The sequence below is a fragment of the Schistocerca gregaria genome, chromosome 2 (genome assembly GCF_023897955.1).
Source record: "Schistocerca gregaria isolate iqSchGreg1 chromosome 2, iqSchGreg1.2, whole genome shotgun sequence".
NCBI lineage: Eukaryota > Metazoa > Arthropoda > Insecta > Orthoptera > Acrididae > Schistocerca > Schistocerca gregaria.
The window spans coordinates 360,220,360-360,242,230 of record NC_064921.1 but is presented as its reverse complement, the minus strand read 5'-3'; the positions used below and the strand labels follow the sequence as shown (position 1 = coordinate 360,242,230).

The 21,871-nt window shown below is 44.2% G+C and overlaps 1 pseudogene; it reads right to left on the bottom strand.

Moving 5' to 3' along the window:
* Positions 1-10,610: 10,610 nt before the first annotated feature.
* Positions 10,611-10,728, bottom strand: LOC126337190 (5S ribosomal RNA; annotated as a pseudogene).
* Between the last annotated feature and the right edge of the window lie 11,143 nt (positions 10,729-21,871).

Sequence of the window (21,871 nt, the reverse complement as noted above, 5' to 3'; positions counted from 1 at the left end):
TCACAATTTCTCTTGCTGAATAAGATATTATAAATCCAGTACAATGAAAGGCGTCTTTCAGGTATTACAAAATCTCAGTGACAAGTAATGGCATATCAGAGGTGCGCGGAAACTACAACTCAGATCGAGTGTGAATGAGAGCTGAAAGGAACGATGAAGAAGGAAGACTGACGTCTCGAAGTCACCAAATACAAGTAATAAAATACTTAAATTCGCCGAAGAACTGAAGTCTGCTGATAAAGTTAGCGACCGTGCTATGGGTTATAATTCAAACTGGGCGCCACCACGACGTCGTCTCTCAGTTAAGGGGACATTGTACTTGAAATTCGTTGAAATTTGACATTTTCTGTTTTCTACTCCATAATGTACTTTGGACTTTCCTGATCATTTTGGTATATAACACATTAAAATAAGACAATTATGAGATCTTCTAATGATATTTTGAGTGCTGACGTGTGACTCAAAATTTCGCGGCTATGTATATACTGCCACAGTTGAGCAGTCATATCTTGGGAACTACACAATCTAGAAGGCTGTGAATTGCTTTGTTTTGAGCCTACTGGTATGTATCAGAAGTTAGTATTACGAGTAAACAAAAACCAAGCTGTGTAACACAAAACTGTCTGACGGCAAGACAATAAAATGTGCTGGAAGACTGACGGACAAAATAATTGATGAATTACAGGAATATTGTGGGAAGGCCATTAGAGATAACTGTGACAATTTAGAGAAGATGAAAAGAGCTGTGTGGAGCACTTTCTTTCATTGAATATCAACCGATGAAAACCCATGTTATGCTTTTTGTCCACGTCCACCAAACACTTGGTGTAGATATAGGGAAGCTGAATTTTCTGGCACCCTGAATGAATTTACACATAAACATTCTGGTCTTTTTGGCAGTAATGGAGGCAATCAAACCTATTTACAGAGATTTGACAAATCCTGATCCACTAAAGAAGTGTTTTCATGGGAAGATCCAGAATGTGAATGAGCCCTTCAATAATGTTGTACGGTGCCGTGTGCCTAAAGATGTAATTGTTGGCCTTATGACTCTAAAGTAAGCAGTGTCTGATGCTGTAATAACATTTAATGGTGGGAACTATGAAAGACTTAAGGTTCTGGAGAAGTTAGGGGTAAGATCTGGACAGAACACAACTAAAGGATTGCGGGAACTGGATGTGCTTCGTGTATGTGAAGCAGAGTTACCTGCTCAGAAAATGACAAAAGAAGCCAGAAAGAGGAGGAGGAGGCAAGCACTGGGCTGTTGTGACACTGGAGAAGACACAGACTGTGGGCCAAGGCAATAATAGTGCATAAAAGGCGCAGAAATGTAAGTCTGTATATGAATTTGTAATAAAAAAGTTTTAAACCTCAGTACCTCTGAACTACATTTTTTGCAATAAATGTTCCGTTTTTTGAAAAAGTACTGATGGTAGAAACGTGAAATTGTCACAGCATGCCAAGTGGAAGGTTCAACACATATGGAACTAGAATAATTAAAATATCCTGAGTAGTTTTGTTTTTATGTTCATTTATTTACAAAATTCTGTCAAAAAATTGAGTGTTTGGAAAGAAAAGATAACAAGCCTCACAACACAATTTTAGTAATAATTCTAGTTCAGTGTATCTAGAAAGGTGCATTCAATAAGTAAGGAAAATTGTAAGTTGGTGTCTTAAAAAGTTTCCAAGACAATGGGTCACAAAATTCGATAATTTAACATTGGCGGCTGAGGACATACAACGCCCCCTTAAACGACCAGCTACAACGGACGACGCGCACCGCTGGTTCTACCACTGAAGTAGCTACAAAAACGACACAGAAACTGGGCAGTATCCAGAATAACACAATCCTTAAAACACTAGAAAAATTTCAAACAGGAATAGAGCCACAAGGGACCCACAAGCCAGTCACACTCAGAATTAAATATCTGCACTACTTTGTCATTAATAATATGTGCAAATAGGCTTATTACTGCCAGAGCAGGAAGTGATAATATACTCGAATATATAAGAAGCTGGTCATAGTGCTAAATCACGCACTCGTAACTTAAATCATAACATAACCCCAGAGCCGATTAATTACAATATACATATTCCATAAACACACACTCAGTAATTACGACAGGAATGTAGTACTCAAGACATTTTTCGTCATTAAGCTCCTGCCTGTCTACCTCTGAACACATTACCTAAATAACAGGAGACAGCCAGAAAATCGAACCTGTGGTTACTTCGTAGTGCACAGACGCGCAGTTAGATATACACTCCTTGCCCGTGTTTCAAATGCGTCCAAAACAAGCAAACCTCATTCACAAACGTAACCACTGTTCAATAAGTTGTGCACCAGTGGTCATTACGAAACAGATAACATGGGCGTCCAAACACTGGGAGAGCCGTTAACTGCAAACAGCACGAAATTCAATACACATATATATACAGGAATTAAAACAGGACTTTAAAAACCTGAATAATTCCCACCGTTTGATTCTGTAGTGTATCCGGTTGCAGGATGATACATTCCAAAGCCACTTTCACATGTTTACGTCGTTTAGCAGCACAAACGAGACCATCGCCCTCTCACTAGACGCAGTACACACTCGCCGACCGCACGCACATCTCCGTCCGCAGCCCCACTGCCCAAGTGACAGAAAGAGACAGAGCATACGCAAAGAGCGACCGCTGACAACCAAACTGCACACCGCAGCGCCAACCAACTGACCAAAACCAGCCCTGTCCCCACAGCGTCGTGTACTTGAATAGCCGAAAAGCGACGAAAGAGGAATACCGCGGCCACACGATACAGAGTCGATTGCAGAGATCTTAAATGAATACAGAAAAGCGCCTGGCGCCAACAGCTCCACGAATCAGTGAAGTTACCCAGCTCTGTTTTGTAAGCTACAATTAAAAAAACGGAACGACGTGCAGTCCAAGTCTCATTACTTGCTACAGTAATGATAGTCCTATTTTATTATTTCACTGACGGTCGATGCAAAGCCATAAAGAAACAAAAAACTCCAAGTATATCATTTACAGTTCCTTTACTTTAGGCCACTTGGCGTAAAGAGTTTGTGTGTCTAGCAGCCGAAAACAACAGAGAAATGTCTCCATACCAGGGAGAGGTAGTCCTTATGGAACTATTGTTTAACACATTCCAGTCGTTTCCTCATGATTTCCTTTCATACATTTCCGGTTCCTTCCCACTTTAATGCTCGCCGGTCATTTCCTTTAAACTACCTGTTCCTGTTCTTCTTTTTGTTCTGCCCGTTTCTATTTTGTTCTCTCTCTTCCATATTTCTTTTCCCCTTACTCATTTTTTTTAGTCCATCACAAAACAGTATGCCCTCGGAAATGCACCCCTGATGGCACGCGCTCCAGGTACCATACACTAGTTATACTACTTGAAGTACTTCGGTTATCCTCTTTTCATTTTTGTTCACTTTTATTATACAAATGAAATGGAGTGGAAGTAGTGAAACAGGAGTCATGATATTATTGTGATTTTCACTTCCTCCTTTTCAACTCTCGTTGTCGGGCACTATAATGGACACATTCATTTCCTTTAGGGTCTAACTCTAGAGATGAGGAGTGCTATGGACATAAGGCTCGCTGAAGCCAAGAGCACACTGCCTTCACAGAAACAGAGAGAGAGGAAATAGCAGGTACGGCGCCCGTCTCCTTTCAAGGGGATGGAAATTGCTTTGCCTCAGAGGCGGTGGACAGACCATTGTCTGTTTATTGAATGGTCAGCGAGCAGCCGAGATAAAAAGACTTCGTTCCAGAACTCGGAACTTTTTCAGTCGGTGGTAGGCACTAGGAACTTGTTAAGTGATGTACTTGGGCGTATAATCATGTTCTGACTTTCCTAAGAAAATTTAACGAAACAGTACTGACGTACGTAATGGACAGACGTTGGAGCAGAGTCGATTACTAGCCCCAAAACGAGCTTTTTAATATTTCACGGTACCTGTAATGTGAGGCTAGCTGATGGCTAAATGGGCACCGACTACAGTGTTTGTAATGACATCAAGAAGACATAACAGTGTGTAAGAAGCTTTTTAGAAAAGAGCGGAAGGGATTCGATTAATTCGGTTGTTGATGTTTTGCGGTGTCTGGCAGCGAAATATTGTCAAAGAATTATATCACTGACGGGCTGTAGCAACTTTTAAGTGGATTGGAGGTATCGTTTCGTTTGGTGGAAAGAAAGGAAAGATGCTAGAAGGAGACTGTAAAATGGGATAGGGGCCTATAGCCAGTCACAGAGGGTGAAGAACAGCAGCAGTTGGAGTAGTTCCGAAGCAGAAGTCACAGACAGGTGATAGAGGCTAAGTTGTAGCTGTGCTCTCCGGTCATGGACTCTGTGTCTCCACTCGGCTCACAGGACGCTGAAGACCAAGGTAAGCATCGTTTGTAGCTGTAGCATATTAGGACAAGCGAGAGTACTGTAGTTCCATCGCAAAATAGCTATCACTTGCTCATATTCGTGAGTGCTTCCTTAGATATATAGGAATCCTGGGCGTCATAGAGAGTTTGTTGCACCTAGTTCAGAGAATCAGAAGCGGGATTTTATAAAGCTCCGTCTCTTTCAGTAACTTTGCCAACTCAAAGCTTTAGTTTGAAATTGTCGTAGTCAGATCTTTGCAGCGTTCTTGTCCATATACACTACTGGCCATTAAAACTGCTACACCAAGAAGAAATGCAGAAGATAAACGGGTATTCATTGGAAAAATATATTATACTAAAATTGACATGTGATTACATTTTCACGCAATTTGGGTGCATAGATCGTGAGAAATCAGTACCCAGAACAACCACCTCTGGCCGTAATAACGGCCTTGATAAGCCGGGCATTGAGTCAAACAGAGCTTGGATGGCGTGTACAGGTATAGCTGCCCATGCAGCTTCAACTCGATACCACAGTTCATGAAGAATAGTGACTGGCGTATTGTGACGAGCCAGTTGCTCGGCCACCAATGACCAGACGTTTTCAATTGGTGAGAGATCTGGAGAATGTGCTGGCCAGGGCAGCAGTCGAACATTTTCTGTATCCATAAAGGCCCGTAAAGGACCTGCAACATGCAGTCATGCATTATCCTGCTCAAATGTAGGGTTTCGCAGGGATTGAATGGTGGGTAGAGCCAGGGGTCGTAAACATCTGAAATGTAACGTCCACTGTTCAAAGTGGCGTCAATGCGAACAAGAGGTGACCGAGACGTGTAACCAATGGCACCCCGTACCATCATGCCCGGTGCTACGCCAGTATGGCGACGACGAATACACGCTTCAAATGTGCGTTCAGCGAGATGTCGCCAAACCCGTATGCGACCATCATGATGCTGTAAACAGTACCTGGATTCATCCGAAAAAACGACGTTTTGCCATTCGTGCTCCCAGGTTAGTCCTTGAGTACACCATCGCCGGCGCTCCTGTCTGTGATGCAGCGTCAAGGGTAACTGCAGCCATGGTCTCCGACCTATAGTCCATGCTGCTGCAAACGTCGTCGAACTGTTCATGCAGACGGTTGTTGTTTTGCAAACGTCCCCATCTGTTGACTCAGGGATCGAGACGTGGCTGTACGATCCGTTACAGCCATGTGGATAAGACGCCTGTCATCTCGGCTGCTAGTGATACGAGGCCGTTGGGATCCAGCACGGTGTTCCGTATTACCCTCTTGAACCCACCGATTCCATATTCTGCTAACAGTCATTGGATCTCGACCAACGCGAGCAGCAGTGTCGCGGTACGATAAACCGCAATTGCGATAGGCTACAGTCCGACCTTTACCAAAGTCGGAAACGTGGTGGTACGCATTTCTCCTCCTTACACGAGGCATCACAACAACGTTTCCCCAGGCAACGCCGGTCAACTGCTGTTTGTGTATGAGAAATCGGTTGGAAACTCTCCTCATGTCAGCACGTTGTAGGTGTCGCCACCGGCGTCAACCTTGTGTGAATGCTCTGAAAGGCTAATCATTTGCATATCACAGCATCTTCTTTCTGTCGGTTAATTTTCGCGTCTGTAGCACGTAATCTTCCTGGTGTAGCAATTTTAATGGCCAGTAGTGTAACTGCGTAATGTGGCATTATTACTCACGTTTCTCTTGTAATAAACCATCGTGTTACTGAAATCTTGAGTTTTTTTATCGTAACATTTCCTTTAAATGATAAATATTATGTCAGGTCCACGACTTCGTATTCACTGGTAGGGCTAATGAAGTGTTAATAATTAAGTTGCGTACGTTAAATTTAGCACTGGATCTCAAAGGTTCTCCAATTCTTGATTAATGTCAGATTCAGTTACACTCCTGGAAATTGAAATAAGAACACCGTGAATTCATTGTCCCAGGAAGGGGAAACTTTATTGACACATTCCTGGGGTCAGATACATCACATGATCACACTGACAGAACCACAGGCAAAAGAGCATGCACAATGCCGGCACTAGTACAGTGTATATCCACCTTTCGCAGCAATGCAGCCTGCTATTCTCCCATGGAGACGATCATAGAGATGCTGGATGTAGTCCTGTGGAACGGCTTGCCATGCCATTTCCACCTGGCGCCTCAGTTGGACCAGCGTTCGTGCTGGACGTGCAGACCGCGTGAGACGACGCTTCATCCAGTCCCAAACATGCTCAATGGGGGACAGATCCGGAGATCTTGCTACCCAGGGTAGTTGACTTACACCTTCTAGAGCACGTTGGGTGGCACGGGATACATGCGGACGTGCATTGTCCTGTAGGAACAGCAAGTTCCCTTGCCGGTCTAGGAATGGTAGAACGATGGGTTCGATGACGGTTTGGATGTACCGTGCACTATTCAGTGTCCCCTCGACGATCACCAGAGGTGTACGGCCAGTGTAGGAGATCGCTCCCCACACCATGATGCCGGGTGTTGGCCCTGTGTGCCTCGGTCGTATGCAGTCCTGATTGTGCTGAAGACGACACGTCTCCATTGGTCCCTCCATTCACGCCTGTCGCGCACCACTGGAGGCGGGCTGCACGATGTTGGGGCGTGAGCGGAAGACGGCCTAACGGTGTGCGGGACCGTATCCCAGCTTCATGGAGACGGTTGCGAATGGTCCTCGCCGATACCCCAGGAGCAACAGTGCCCCTAATTTGCTGGGAAGTGGCGGTGCGGTCCCCTACGGCACTGCGTAGGATCCTACGGTCTTGGCGTGCATCCGTGCGTCGCTGCGGTCCGGTCCCAGGTCGACGGACACGTGCACCTTCCGCCGACCACTGGCGACAACATCGATGTACTGTGGAGACCTCACGCCCCACGTGTTGAGCAATTCGGCGGTAAGTCCACCCGGCCTCCCGCATGCCCACTATACGCCCTCGCTCAAAGTCCGTCAACTGCACATACGGTTCACGTCCACGCTGTCGCGGCATGCTACCAGTGTTAAAGACTGCGATGGAGCTCCGTATGCCACGGCAAACTGGCTGACACTGACGGCGGCGGTGCACAAATGCTGCGCAGCTAGCGCCATTCGACGGCCAACACCGCGGTTCCTGGTGTGTCCGCTGTGCCGTGTGTGTGATCATTGCTTGTACAGCCCTCTCGCAGTGTCCGGAGCAAGTATGGTGGGTCTGACACACCGGTGTCAATGTGTTCTTTTTTCCATTTCCAGGAGTGTAGATTTCACATTCTCACGCACGCCAAGTTTTGCACACTGATGCAGTTCCATATGATCGTTGTTTTACCTCTGAAGACCTTGAAGTCACGAAGTGTACGCCGGTGACGACACTCCGGCAGAATACAGTTATCCTGCAACGACAGATCTGTGAGTTACGCTGTATTTACGCACGGTGGTCGTCACCTTTCCTTTGGGAAAGTCCCGCAGGAGGAGGTTTCATGTCGCATAGGTTAATGTCCCGCTTGTGGGACGGCCTCACTCAGCCAACTTCACGTCGTTCCGAAAATCTGTTCGTCATTAGAGCAATACCATATGCCATAGAAAATAAGGCGCAAAGTTGGCCGTATGTGACCTAGTTCCATCCAGCGTAAAGTGCTGTGTGTGCAGTGGGTGACACGTTGTCATGAGTTGGAGTTTAAATTAAAACGGATTCGCAGCATAACTAGGTAATATTGACGCGCTACAGTGACATCAATATAAATGGACCGGCTATTCCCTGACTTGACAACACAAATCACTAACATCTTTTTTCCCCAGGTTTTTCTTTCATTTACCGGTACACTATTCACGAACGTTTCTTAGCAGAAAATCGAATATTGTTTGCTTACAATGATGGCGACGTAGAAAAAGGCTTATGAGAAAAACTAGGTGCCGTGTAAGAGCCTCTTCCTCGACCGGAAAATATGGAAACTGGACACTTCAGTCCATATCTCTCGGCGCAAGCTTATGTGCCTTTCTAATGACAAACGCGCTGTTTAAATGATGGATATTGATTCATGCAACGTTTATGGCATCTGAGCATTACTAGTAAGTGACTGCTTACTCGCTAAAACAAAACTACCATGGTGAAAGTGGCGAACAAGTGGCCTTTGTTTATTTGTGGCATTGCTTCCCATTCCATTATAGTAGCCGATGAAAGTGAAAACTGTAATAGAAAGTCTGGTCACTTGTGAAATCTGTCGATTAATCCGGTTTTTAATTGCAAAAAATCTCAACGCTTTTGATATTCATCACGAAATTCGATTTGAATGCGGACTATAAGGACTGAATGTGACGATATGTGGCAATGGTATCAGTTGTTTAAGAGTGGTAGGACAAATCTGTAAGATTATTGCAGAAGTTGCTGTTCGTCTGTTGTAACAACGAACTGCTATAGAAAATTGACGAAAACAATCATGAAGTCTAGCATTTTGTGGTATTTCGACTGTCGGGCAGATATGTAGACTTACCAGAGTGCATGACATCGTGGTTAAATACTTCGGTTATTTTACGTTTTGTGGTATTTGGGTTCCAAAACGGTTACTCAGACCCACAAAGCGCAACATATTACTGTCTCTCGGTATGTTGGTTTTTGTTACGACAAGGAAGGAGCAGGCCGACGGACCGGGATCGTGACCAGTGGCGAGACACAGGTTTCCTTTGCTAATGCAGAGGCAAAGCGGCCAGTGGTCAATTAGTTGCACCAGACTGCACAAATACAGAAAAGAACACCTATCTCTACCAACCAGAAAGGTTATGGCCACCCTTTTTTGGAGAGTTGTGCTTCTGAATTTTGTGGAACGTGTTCTGAAGCCTACTGAGACCCATTAAGAAAACAGGATTTCACTACTTTTTGTTGTCCTTATATGCGTTCTATCGAATTCTAGTCTCCAATTACAACTAAATTTTCATCTCCTTCAACAAATTGAATACCTGTTTTTGTCTCGTATTACGTTTTCTCACTATCTTCACCATCTGTGACGCTAATATCAAATACAGGGTGTCGGATAAGGTGTTTTTCTTTGTATCTTAAGAAAGAATAAGTGACAGGAATATTTATTTAAATAGGTAAACGTAGTTAATCTTTCTGTGCAATTATTAATGTATTTTATTTAGTTGTTTTCCCGAGAGATATAATGAGTAATATTTTTAAAATAGTACATTGTTTCTCTGTCATGCAGTTGGAATATATAAAACATGTAAAAATCAGTTTAAATCACGTTTTTGTCAATATTAGCTTGGAATCTAAAAACATTCAGAATTTTAGTAGTTGATGCGCCATACACTACCTGAGCAAAAGTATGTGGCCTCCTGGTAGTGGGTTGTGTCAACCATTTGCCTTTATGACGGTTTGTACTCTGGTGAGAACAGATTCAATGGGCTGTCTCAGTGTCTGCGGAGGAATGGCAACTCATTCTTCTTTCTGCATGGAATATCATTAACTGGAGAAGAATTGGCTTCAGTGATGAGTCCCGCTTCTGACTGAGCCCCGATGTCCAGCGAAGAGGTGTCTGGAGACGCTGCGGAAAGCGACGGGATACCAGGATGACTGCCGTCCGCCATACGGCCAGACAGCCAGTAGTAATGATGGTCTGGGATATCAGTTCTTTTCATAGCAGGACCCCTTTGGTTGTCATCCATAGCACCGTTACAGCACAGCGGTACGTCGGCGATATTTTACGCCCTGTTCTGTTGCCATACATGGGAAGCCATCCTGGTCTTACATTTCAGCAATGTAAAGCCTGCCCTCACACAGCGAGAGTTTTTACCGGTTACCTTCATGCTTACCAAATAGCACCTTGGCCAGCAAGGCCGCCGGATGTCTTCATAACTGAGAACGTTTGAAGAATTATGGACAGAGCCCTCATGCCAGCTTGGGGTTGCCCGAGTTGGCAAAAATTTGGCACGATAATCCTGAGGAGGACATCCAACAAAACTGTCAACCGATGTCAAGAATGATTAACTGCTTGCGTAAGTGATAGAGGTGGACTAACGCATAATTGACTTCTCTCCGTCCGAACAGGCCTTGGAAGGCCCAACGGTACCGACCGGCTGTACTGTCATCCTCAGCCCACAGGTGTCACTGGATGCGGATATGGACGGGCATGTGGTCAGCACACCGCTCTCCCGGCCGTATGTCGGTTTTGGAGACCGAAGCCGCTACTTCTCAATCAAGTAGCTCCTCAGTTTGCCTCACAAGGGCTGAGTGCCCCCTCTTGCCAACAGCGCTCGGCAGACTGTATGGTCACCCATCCAAGTGCTAGGCCAGCCCGACAGCGCTTAACTTCGGTGATCGGACGGGAACCGGTGTTACCACTGCGGCAAGGCCGTTGTCCGTAATTAACTTGCTCCTGAATAAATCATCCATTTTCTTCAAATTGTAACCATTCGTCTATCTGTACATTACGCCGTATTTACCTATTTCCGTTCTGTTCGGATAATTCCTTCGTGGTACATCGTTTTTCTCTTCGACGGTACTTCCAATGCATGAGGGTCGTCGAACTAGCTGCTCATGACATGTACGGAATACTTTCTCAAATCGGGTGTTTTAATTTCTCCATGCAGTTCACAGGCGCAGTTCAGTTAGAAATCGGCGGCGTTATTCGAGAGTGCAGCACAGCACCTCCTACAGCTCAGAGTATTCGAAGATAGTACCAGCAGCTGGATGTTCCTTCTGCGATACAGCAGAAGCAATGTAGCCATTGTACATGACTGCTGGGAGCAGTGATAACGTGAATGTACGATCGCAAGAAGACCGGGCTCTGGGCTACCGAGAGGGAAGACCTATTTGTTCGGCGTATGGCTGCGGCGCACCTTACTGCATCTGCAGCAGTAGTTCGAATGTCATTTAGGATCGCAGTAACGCATCAACTGTTACAAATACGTTGCTTCAAGGACAACACAGAGCCAGACGCCCTGTAGCGTGCATTCAACTGACTCCAAACCACCGCCATTTGCGATTTCAGTGGTGTCCAGCGAAAGGTCAGTGGAGGACAGGGTGGAGCCCTGTTCTGTTTTCTGACGAAAGATGATTCTGCCTCGGTGCCAGAGATGGCCGTGTGTTTGTTAGAAGGAGAGCAGTTGAGGGCCTGCAACCAACCTGTCTGCGCGCTAGGCCTACATCTGGAGTTGTGGTCTGGGTGCTATTTCATGTGACAACAGGAACACTGTCGTGGTTATCCCGCGCACGCTGACTGCAAATTTATACGTCAGTCTGGTGATTCGACTTGTCGTACTGTCATTCATGAACAGCACTCCAGGGGGCGTTTTCCAACAGGATAACGGTTGTCCACGTACTATTGTTGTAACCCAACATGCTCTACAGAGTGTCGACATGTTGCCTTGGACTGCTCGATCACCATATCTGTCCTCATTCGATCACATACGGTATATTAACGGACGACAACTCCAGCGTCATCCACGAACAGCATTAACCGTCCCTGTATTGAACGATCAAGTGCAACAGGCATGGAATTCCATCCCACAAACTGACGTCCGGTACCAGAACAACAAAGTGTATGAGCCATGCATGCTTGCATTTAACATTCTGGTGCTACACCGGTTATTAATGTACCAGCATTTCACATTTGCAATGACTTATCTCGCGCTTGTACGACGGTTGAAACTTTAATAGTTGCAACTATTTATTTACAGCTCGTACAAAACAGATACGTGTGTCAAAGTTTTACTGGCCTTCAAAGTAATCACCAGCGGTAGGTATAATCCGCTGCCAGCGATGTGGAAGTCGTAGGATACTCTTAGCAGTGCCAGTTGTGTTGACAGTTCGGACGGCGCTGTCTATTGCCTGACGAATTTGTAGCAGTTATGAAGCGAATGCCGTGAAGTGTTTCCTTCAGTTTACAAATCGAGTTGCACTCACGAGGGCATAGGTCAGGGGAGTGTAGTAGGTGGTATAGCACGCAGCAGCCTCATCTGTCAAATAAATCAGTAACAGCTTGCACTGAACGTGCTTGAGCATTGTCCTGCAAAATGATGGTCATGTCCTGCAGAAAGTCTCATCACTTCTGTCCCTATGCTGTTCATTTTTGGAACACATCCTACGACCAGCTTAGAGACAGAAGTGATGACACTTTCTGCAGGACATGACCATCATTTTGCAGGACAATGCTCAAGCACATACGGTGCAAGCTGTTACTGATTTGTTTGACTGAGGGGGCTGTACCTCCTACTGCACTCTCTGACTTAAGTCCTCCTAAGTTCACCTCGATTTCTAAACTGAAAGAAACACTTCACGGCATTCGCTTCAGAACTGCTACAAATTCGTCGGAAAATAGACCGTGCCGCTCCAACTGTCAACACAACTGGCACCGCTAAGAGTATCCTACGACTTTCACATCGCTGGCAGCGGGTTATAAACAATGCTGGTGACTACTTTGAAGGTCAGTAAAACTTTGAAACACGTATGTATTTTGTATGAGCTGTAAATAAATAGTTGCCATTATTAAAGTTTCAACCCTCGTATTAACCTGTGATCTTGCGGTGGTAGTCACTTAAATATGTCACCTAGACAAACGCATTCCTGAAATGTCATTACTCTATATTAATTTTCTTTCGGTGCAGCGATTTTTTTTCCGTCAGTGTAGACGTTGTCAGGTGTATTACCAGTCTATCAGTTTATGGCCTCGAAAAGCAAAGCCCTTGGGTCCTAGTCCCGGTCTGGCAGTGCAAAATCTCTCTCTAATTCCTGTGCGCTTAGGTCTTGTGTTAGAGAGATCAGCTACAAATTTCTCCTTGCCATGCGCTCGTTAGAGTTAATGCCTTGCTTGTCTACACTTCTCTTGTTTGCTTAAAAGATTTTTAATCGTACTATTGCTCAATGATCTTGATAGTCTATCTGCGTGCTCTAGTCTCAACAAAATTTCCAATGTTTTAATGTCACTCTATGTGATTGCCCTGTGGTATTTGTTACTTCACAAAAATTACGTGTACAAGCACGTGAATTCTCTACTTTTAACCTTACGATGAAATTCTTTTAAACCATTTCAGCAGCGCCTGTCAGTGTCTTTCTTACTATTTCATTCAATTTATTTACCTACAAGACGTTGACAAAATTTGCACGAGGTCGTTCATTGGCTACTGATCACAACTAAAAAAGCAAAGTTATTCACAGCTTAACAAAAAAAAAAAAAAAAAAAAGAAAAAAAGAAACGTGGCTCTGAGCACTATGGGACTTAACATCTGAGGTCATCAGTCTTCTAGAACTTAGAACTACTTAAACCTAACGAGCCTAAGGACATCACACACACCCATGCCCGAGGCAGGATTCGAACCTGCGACCGTAGCGGTCGCGCGGTTCCGGACTGAATCGTCTAGAACCGCATAGCCACACCGGCCGGCACAGCTTAACGAACAGCGACATAACGTTCCACGTTCACACTTTCCAGCAACCATTATATTCTCAATAGCCTTTAGTTAGTATGTTGTATTCCTTTGTAGGTAAACACATCCATATATTTTCTATATCTACTCTACTTCTTCCAGAATGTACACTTACTAGAGATTACCAACAGAATAGTTAGTTTTACATGGAGGTACAATAAGGGGAGCTGTCCTGATACTAAAAACTTGAAGCTAACATCCTCCATGTAAGCTCCACTAAATATCAATTTCCGGGGGAAATGTTTTTTTTTTAAATCAAAAATGTAAGCTTTACGGGCGTATCGATCATTCTGATTTTAGTCAGAAGTTCAAAAGAAATACATTTCATTCGTAAGTGGACCCTTTCAAGTGACATTTTCTTCTATGTAGATGAATTATGGCTGCTCTCTTTGCCTTTACTGTAGTGATGTTAATTCTGTCATTTGACTTATATTTCCCATCAATCCAACTCGAAAAAATCTCTGGCTAAACACTGGAAGAAGAAAAGATAGGGAAGCAAGCACACCAAAAAAATGTTCTCAGAATTTTCTGGAAGAGGGCACAGATTGAACATCAGTTTCGTGAATCCGTATTATGGTACATACTGGATTACAAAAACAGTCTTTGCCGCCCGGTGTGGCCGAGCCGTTCTAGGCGCTTCAGTCTGGAACCGCGCGACCGCTACGGTCGCAGGTTCGAATCCTGCCTCTGGCATGGATGTGTGCGATGTCCTTAGGTTAGTTAGGTTTAAGTAGTTCTACGTTCTAGGGGATTGATGGCCTCAGATGTTAAGTCACATAGGGCTCAGAGCCATTGGAACCATTTTAACAGCCTTTTTATATCACATACTTCTCGGTTATTCGAAGAATAACAAAAAGAAAGTTACATTAACGAGGTGAAATGCCTTGTATTACTGTATCGCATGTGTATTTAAGGACAGAAGAATGTCTGAAAATGTCTTTCTGGTGCTGTGTTATTCAAGAAAACACCGTAACATTTCCTATGTAAAACAACTACTACATACTCTATTAAAAACAGGAAGCAATTGTAAGTAGTAGTCTGCTAATGTTTTGGAGCATCTAACATCGTGGCGCCAGCTTCAAACTTCAAAGCAACGTACAGTGAGAGTTTGTAGCACCGTCTCCTCTTGTTATACCTCCATGTACTTTTATTTCAATTTAAACTGTGAAGAATCCAAAGAACATAGAGATACGCCTTTTGTTTCGTAACAACTCAATGCTCACGTTTGTTATCTTGTTATCTGTATCCGGCTGAAACCGTGTTTCCTAGTAACCCCTTTGAAGCAATCAATCTAGGCTAGCCATAAAGTGAAAACAAATAAACCTTTACCCCCACTCGCCACCGTCGTTTTGCTCCTGTCCGTTAATTTGATTTTGACAAAACCCTTCGTCTTCAGGTATTCATTCCTGTCAATTTAGCTTCTCCCACCACTTTTTTCGTTACGGTCTTCATGGAAAATCGATTTCAGTTTAGACACCAATTGACTAAAAGAGTTTCTTCTGATAGATTAATGGTTGCGTATCTTCAAGACGTTACATACTTTCAACCCATTTTCTTTGGGAAGACTTTCCTTAGCCAGTTGACTATTTAATTCTAGAGATTACTTTACCCTTCCAGAATAAAAATTTGAATATTCACTGATCGGGATTACGTTATCGGCAAAACTAACGGCCTGCTAAAGACAGAATTTTGTTACAGGTACTCTGTGACTAATAAAGTCTCGGAACACAGTCTCACCATTTAGGAGTCAGAAACTTCCTTTAGATCAAACACACTTTCGAAATGGGAAAACGTTTCCGTTCCATACCAGTAATTCACACCTATTACCACTTCTACAATCCAGAGAGAGTGCAAGTGAGAAAACGTCAATCTCAATAAACAACCAAAGAAGTACTCGTTTTTAGGCCCTTGGTAACAACAGCTTTGACACTCCCTGGCAGATTAAAACTGTGTGCCGGACCGAGACTCGAACTCGGGACCTTTGCCTTTCGCGGGCAAGTGCTCTACCAGCTGAGCTACCCAAGTACGACTCACTCCCCGTCCTCACAGCTTTACTTCTGCCAGTATCTCGTCTCCTTCCTTCCAAACGTAACAGAAGTTCTCCTGCGAACCTAGTCCCGAGTTCGAGTCTCGGTTCGGCACACAGTTTTAATCTGCCAGGAAGTTTCACATCAGCGCACACTCCGCTGCAGAGTGAAAATCTCATTCTGGAAACAGCTTTGACGTTTTGCTCATAATTATCTCAATTCGACGGCAGCCAGCTTCCTGATTCTCTTCGATAACAGCCTCGTGTCTACAATGGCTCCAGTTCCACTTGTTGTTACTTATCTACAGCACAAAACACGTACATACTTAATACATTATCACCAAGGAAATATAAATTAACGTTTTCCTGTTTATCGGTGCTGGATACAGCGTAATAACGCTATGCTTGTGACTGTCATCAATGCTAGCAAACAGGAACGCTCCAATTTGGTCCGTCACAACATGCAGCTTTAAATTATCACAGTGGTTCTCAACACGGAACATTTCTTTACATAGCAAAAGAAACAATATGGAACAACCGTCGATTTTCATATTAAGTATGTGGTTCACGAATTAGGAATTCAGGAGCTATTTCCACTTTATCTTCAAGGATGACAGGTGGTGTTTTCTGTCGTCTCTTAGGTTATCAATTGAGAAATGTTTTTGGTATACAGAGTGATCAAGGTAGATTTTTAAATTTCGTAGATATGCATAAATGCACTGGAGGCACTCACAGAGCTCGTTACTGTACAGTTCTTTAGCTAACTACATCAAGCTCTTAGGCTATAGTTTTAAGTTTGCGTACGACTTCTTCTTCCTCTCATGGAGTTACAACTCTTCGCGTGTCATAAGCTCTTCTCTCTTCTCTGTTCTCTGTAGCACCTTTCTCCAGCGTCACCTGACTCTGAGAGATTTTATGTCTTCTTTCATGTCCTCCATCCACTGCTTTCGTAGATATCCCCTCCCTCTCTTCCTCCAGTTCGAAAATATTTTTAGCCGTTTTTTCAGAAACGATTCTAAGAACATGTCCAAGTCAGGCTATTCTTGTAATTTTTGTTGATCTTACAATGTCAGCTCCTTCTTTGAGGCAGTACAACTCAGCGTTCATTGTAGATATCCAAAACCGTTCCTTTCCTGTCACTTAGTGTCCCTTAGTTGTTGAGGAGAACACTGCGTTGAAATGTTCTGAGCTGCTGCTCGTCAGTGCTCGTTTCGGTATAACTGTCATTGGTAATCTGGCAGACACCTCAACTGGACACAGCCCCGCCGCATGTCAGCTGTAACTTTTTCGTCTGAGGCGTACAATAGTCTTATGACCCCAGGTAGAGGAACTGATCGGGTTAGTATAAGAACTAACACCGATAAATACCATGAAGTGAAAATCAAGAAGTGTCACATCCGGTTGTCGAAGCTGTCGTACAAGGACCCAAGCTTGATGTGTCCACTGAAGTTGAAATCCTAGACCGTATTAAGTTAGTGCAGAGGTTTGTACCCTTGCTGAAAGCAGTGTTTTTGGTCATCTTCTACAATTCGTCACATAAAAATGTGTTTTAGAGCATATCAAAATTCATATCATTTTTTGCTACCAGTTTTAGCAAGACTTCTTTGCCAAAATTTATCTGATAATCTGCAATATTTTTGTTTTCTTCAAGTGCCATCTCGGGATGGTAGTTTGCTTATAATGTTAGGCAGTCCGTTTTCTTGTTGTTTCTCGTACGTTTGTTTCTTTGCTTCTAGGTGTTTGATTTTGATATTTTTGGTGTTCGGCAAATGTTGAATATCTTGTTCAATATTTCCAGTTTTTCATGTCCAATTTTGAAATATATACTGGTTAGATGTATGTAGAAATTCATGAGCCCGAACGTTCAAACACAGATAAAAATAATGAAAAAGTAGATGAAAGCTCACATGACAGAAGAAAAGTGGACTGCAAGCTACAGTTATTTATGGTGCGACACAGTAACGTGGTGCAGAAGTTTCTTATTGGGGATACTGGCTATCGGGACGAAACTGTTTGGTTTGGGAAAACCTGTTGCATAGTTCCTGGTTGAGAAGACCGTTTTCGTCAAGTTGATTCTGAATTTAAGTTTTTTTTTTGGTTTGTTCCCCTTTAAAACGTGTACGTTTCTCCTATGCATAATTAAAACGGTTTACCCATAGTAACAAACTATGCACGGTATGCTATCACGGTAGCATACGTGGACGCATTGAAGTGTCGTTGTGACGCATATAAAAACTTTTGTAAATGCTTGAATAAAACATATGTCATTGCAAAAAAAATCCTAGTTTTGGAGTGTCTTGCATAATTCATTTAATCGCACATGTAATGTATTCGCGGTTACGAATGCGGGTAACCATCGGCTGTATAAGGGAATGACGACAATGTAAATCTGTGCTCACCGGGACCCGAACCCCTGATTTTCCCCTTTACGCGAACGGTCGCCCTAACCGCTTTTCTAAATCGTTGTTGTTCTCGGTATTTGGTCTGGGCGAACGTCACATAACGCCTACTCAAGGTGATCTTTCAATAGTTCACTCAGTATTTTTTTTTTCAGGCACGCTCTGTTGCTGTGCCAGCAACCGTTTTGGCTATCCGCGTACGATCCACGGCTAGACGCAAAGTTCCATATATCGTCTTTCCTGCGTCAATGTAATTCCCGTAGAGGAATTGAAAGTCGCTTGCCCGGTGTCGGCGTATAAATACGATGCTGTTGTTTAGAAGTACGCTGCATCGTTCCTTCGGACACGCACACATGTCCGAAGGAACATTGCATCGCTCTTCTTAACAACACAGGCACTGCAATGCCTCACTTACAAGTACTTGCAGATACTCGGGTACTTTCCACAAGCTAACTAAGACTCTCGGATGACAGATTTACGGGAAAGCACTGTTCTAACTGCCCTCGTCGCCTGAGACTGTCACCAGCAGGTCCTGTTGACCTCCGGCCCTGCGAGAAGCTGGGGAGACGTGAAAGCGTTGATCCCCCTAGGCTATGCCGGAGAGCTTCAGCATCCGCGGCGTACACACCTGTGCGTGCGAGTGTGTGTGCGTGTGTGTACGCACGTCGTGACGGCGCGTGGAAGCGAGCGAGCCCGGACCTACTGACCGCATTCCGTGCGCCTGTGCCATCTCCCAGACGGGCGGCTGGGTGAGGGACCCGCTCGACGCTGCGGTCTGGTGCCCGGCATTAAGCGTGCCACCTGAGCTTACTGCGAAGCCCTCATTTGGGTGCAGAGGCAGAGTGCCTGCTACGGGCGCTAGATTCTCACGGGAATAGCTCATCTTCACCTTCAACTTCTAGTTCCTTCTCTGACAGACTTTCGCCCATTGATACAGCGGCAATACACCCGCGAAATGAAAAGATTGACGGCTGAGGTTTTTAATTATTTTTTTGTTGTTGCGTAAAAAGCCTTTCTCAGTAACCAAAACAGTGTAACGGTGTTACTACACTACTGGCCATTAAAATTGCTACCCCACGGACATGACGTGCTACAGACGCGAAATTTAACCGACAGGAAGAACATCAAATGATTAGCTTTTCAGAGCATTCACACAAGGTTGGCGCCTGTGGCGACACCTACAAACTGCTGACATGAGAAGAGTTTCCAACCGATTTCTCATATACAAACAGCAAACGGATCGTGCAGTCACTTCTCGATCCCTGAGTCAAGAGATGCGGACGTTTGCAAGACAACAACCATCTTCACAAACAGTTCGACGACGTTTGGACCAGCATGGACTATCAGCTCGGAGACCATAGCTGCGGTTACCCTTGACGCTGCATCACAGACAGGAACGCTTGCGATGGAGTTCTCAAGGACGAACCTGGGTGCACGAATCCAGGATCTGTTTACAACATCATGATGGTCGCATCCGTATTTGGCGACGTCGCGCTGAGCGCACATTGGAAGCGTGTATTCGTCATCGGCATACTGGCGTATCACCCGGCGTCATGGTATGGGTTACACGTCTCGGTCACCTCTTGTGCGCATTGACGCCACTTTGAACGGTGGTCGTTACATTTCAGATGTGTTACGACCCGTGGCTCTACTCTTCATTCGATCCCTGCGAAACCCTACATTTCAGCAGGTAAATGCACGACCGCATGTAGCAGGTCCTGTACGGGCCTTTCTGGATACAGAAAATGTTCAACTGCTGCCCTGGCCAGCACATTCTCCAGATCTCTCACCAATTGAAAATGTCTGGTCAATGGTGGTCGAGCAACTGACTCGTCAGAAGACGCCAGTCATTACACTTGATGAACAGTGGCATCGTGTTGAAGCTGCATGCGCAGCTGTACCTGTACACGCCATCCAAGCTCTGTTTCACTCAATGCCCAGGCGTATCAAGGTCGTTATTTCGGCCAGAGGTGGTTGTTCTGGGTACTGATTTCTCAGAATCTAGGCACCCAACTTGCGTGGAAATGTAATCAAATGTCAGTTCTAGTACAATATAATTGTCCAATGAATACCCGTTTATCATCTGCATTTCTTCTTAGTGTAGCAATTTTAATTGCCAGTAGTGAACTTCTGTGTCTTAATCTGCTCTACAACAAATCTGTTAAAGTACTTGCACTTGTTTGCAAATATATAAGTATTAATTAGTTCCTAGACACATTGCCAGTATCGACAGAGTATTATCGCTCTACGTACCTTTTATAAATTTCTACACAGATTTGGTGCACTCCGAAGCTAATCAAATAATTCAAACCCAGATTACATTAGGAGTTTCAGAATATCTTTCTTGATACTCTGAAAAGTTAAAAGACAAAAATAAAATCCTATTATTTTTTTCCTTCCCTTTAAGTATTTGACTTAACTTCCCGTTCTAGCTCAATCAGGCAATCCTTCACTCTGTCTCCCCAGCGGTCATCGTCCGACAGGTCGGCACTCAAATGCGAACTTCGGGATTCTATGGCCTTCCATATATTGTTCGTGAGGCTACCCTCACCTCTATACTCCTCAATGACGTCCTTTAGGGGTCTAACTTTTATGGAGTCCCTAACTGTAGTGTTCCGTTTTTGGGCTGTTCTGATACATCCTTAGAAAAATCCTTGATTTGCTACTCGCTGGGTATCTGTCGGCTGGGATAGTCCAGTGTATCAGGTATCAAACGGAAAGGTATTTCGTCCGGTATCTAGTGGTCGCTTGTTATGTTTAATTTTTAATTGCCTTTGTGTGTATCTGTGTAAGTATGTATGTATGTATGTGAGTGTGTGTATCAAAGTATCAAAGCATAATTCGGCGATCATTAAGCACGAATTTATTCCGCACATTTCGGTTTATAAGGGAAAACCTGTTTCGTCCATTCTGATCAATGTTAACTATCACTAAATTGCTTGCGAGCTTATATAATGAAGAGCCAAAGAAACTGATACACCTGCCTAATATCTACATCTACATCTACATTTATACTCCGCAAGCCACCCAACGGTGTGTGGTGGAGGTCACTTTAAGTGCCACTGTCATTACCTCCCTTTTCTGTTCCAGTCGCGTATGGTTCGCGGGAAGAACGACTGTCTGAAAGCCTCCGTGAGCGCTCGAATCTCTCTAATTTTACATTCGTGATCTCCTCGGGATATATATTCGATACCTCATCCAGAAACACACCCTCTCGAAACCTGGCGAACAAGCTACAGCGCGATGCAGAGCGCCTCTCTTGCAGAGTCTCTCTAATTTTACATTCGTGATCTCCTCGGGATATATATTCGATACCTCATCCAGAAACGCACCTCTCGAAACCTGGCGAACAAGCTACAGCGCGATGCAGAGCGCCTCTCTTGCAGAGTCTGCCACTTGAGTTTGCTAAACATCTCTGTAACGCTATCATGGTTACCAAACGACGAAACGCGCCGCTCTTCTTTGGATCTTCTCTATCTCTTCCGTCAACCCGATCTGGTACGGATCCCACACTGATGAGCAATACTCAAGTATAGGTCGAATGAGTGTTTTGTAAGCCACCTCCTTTGTTGATGGACTACATTTTCTAAGGACTCTCCCAATGAATCTCAACCTGGTACCCGCCTTACCAACAATTAATTTTATATGATCAT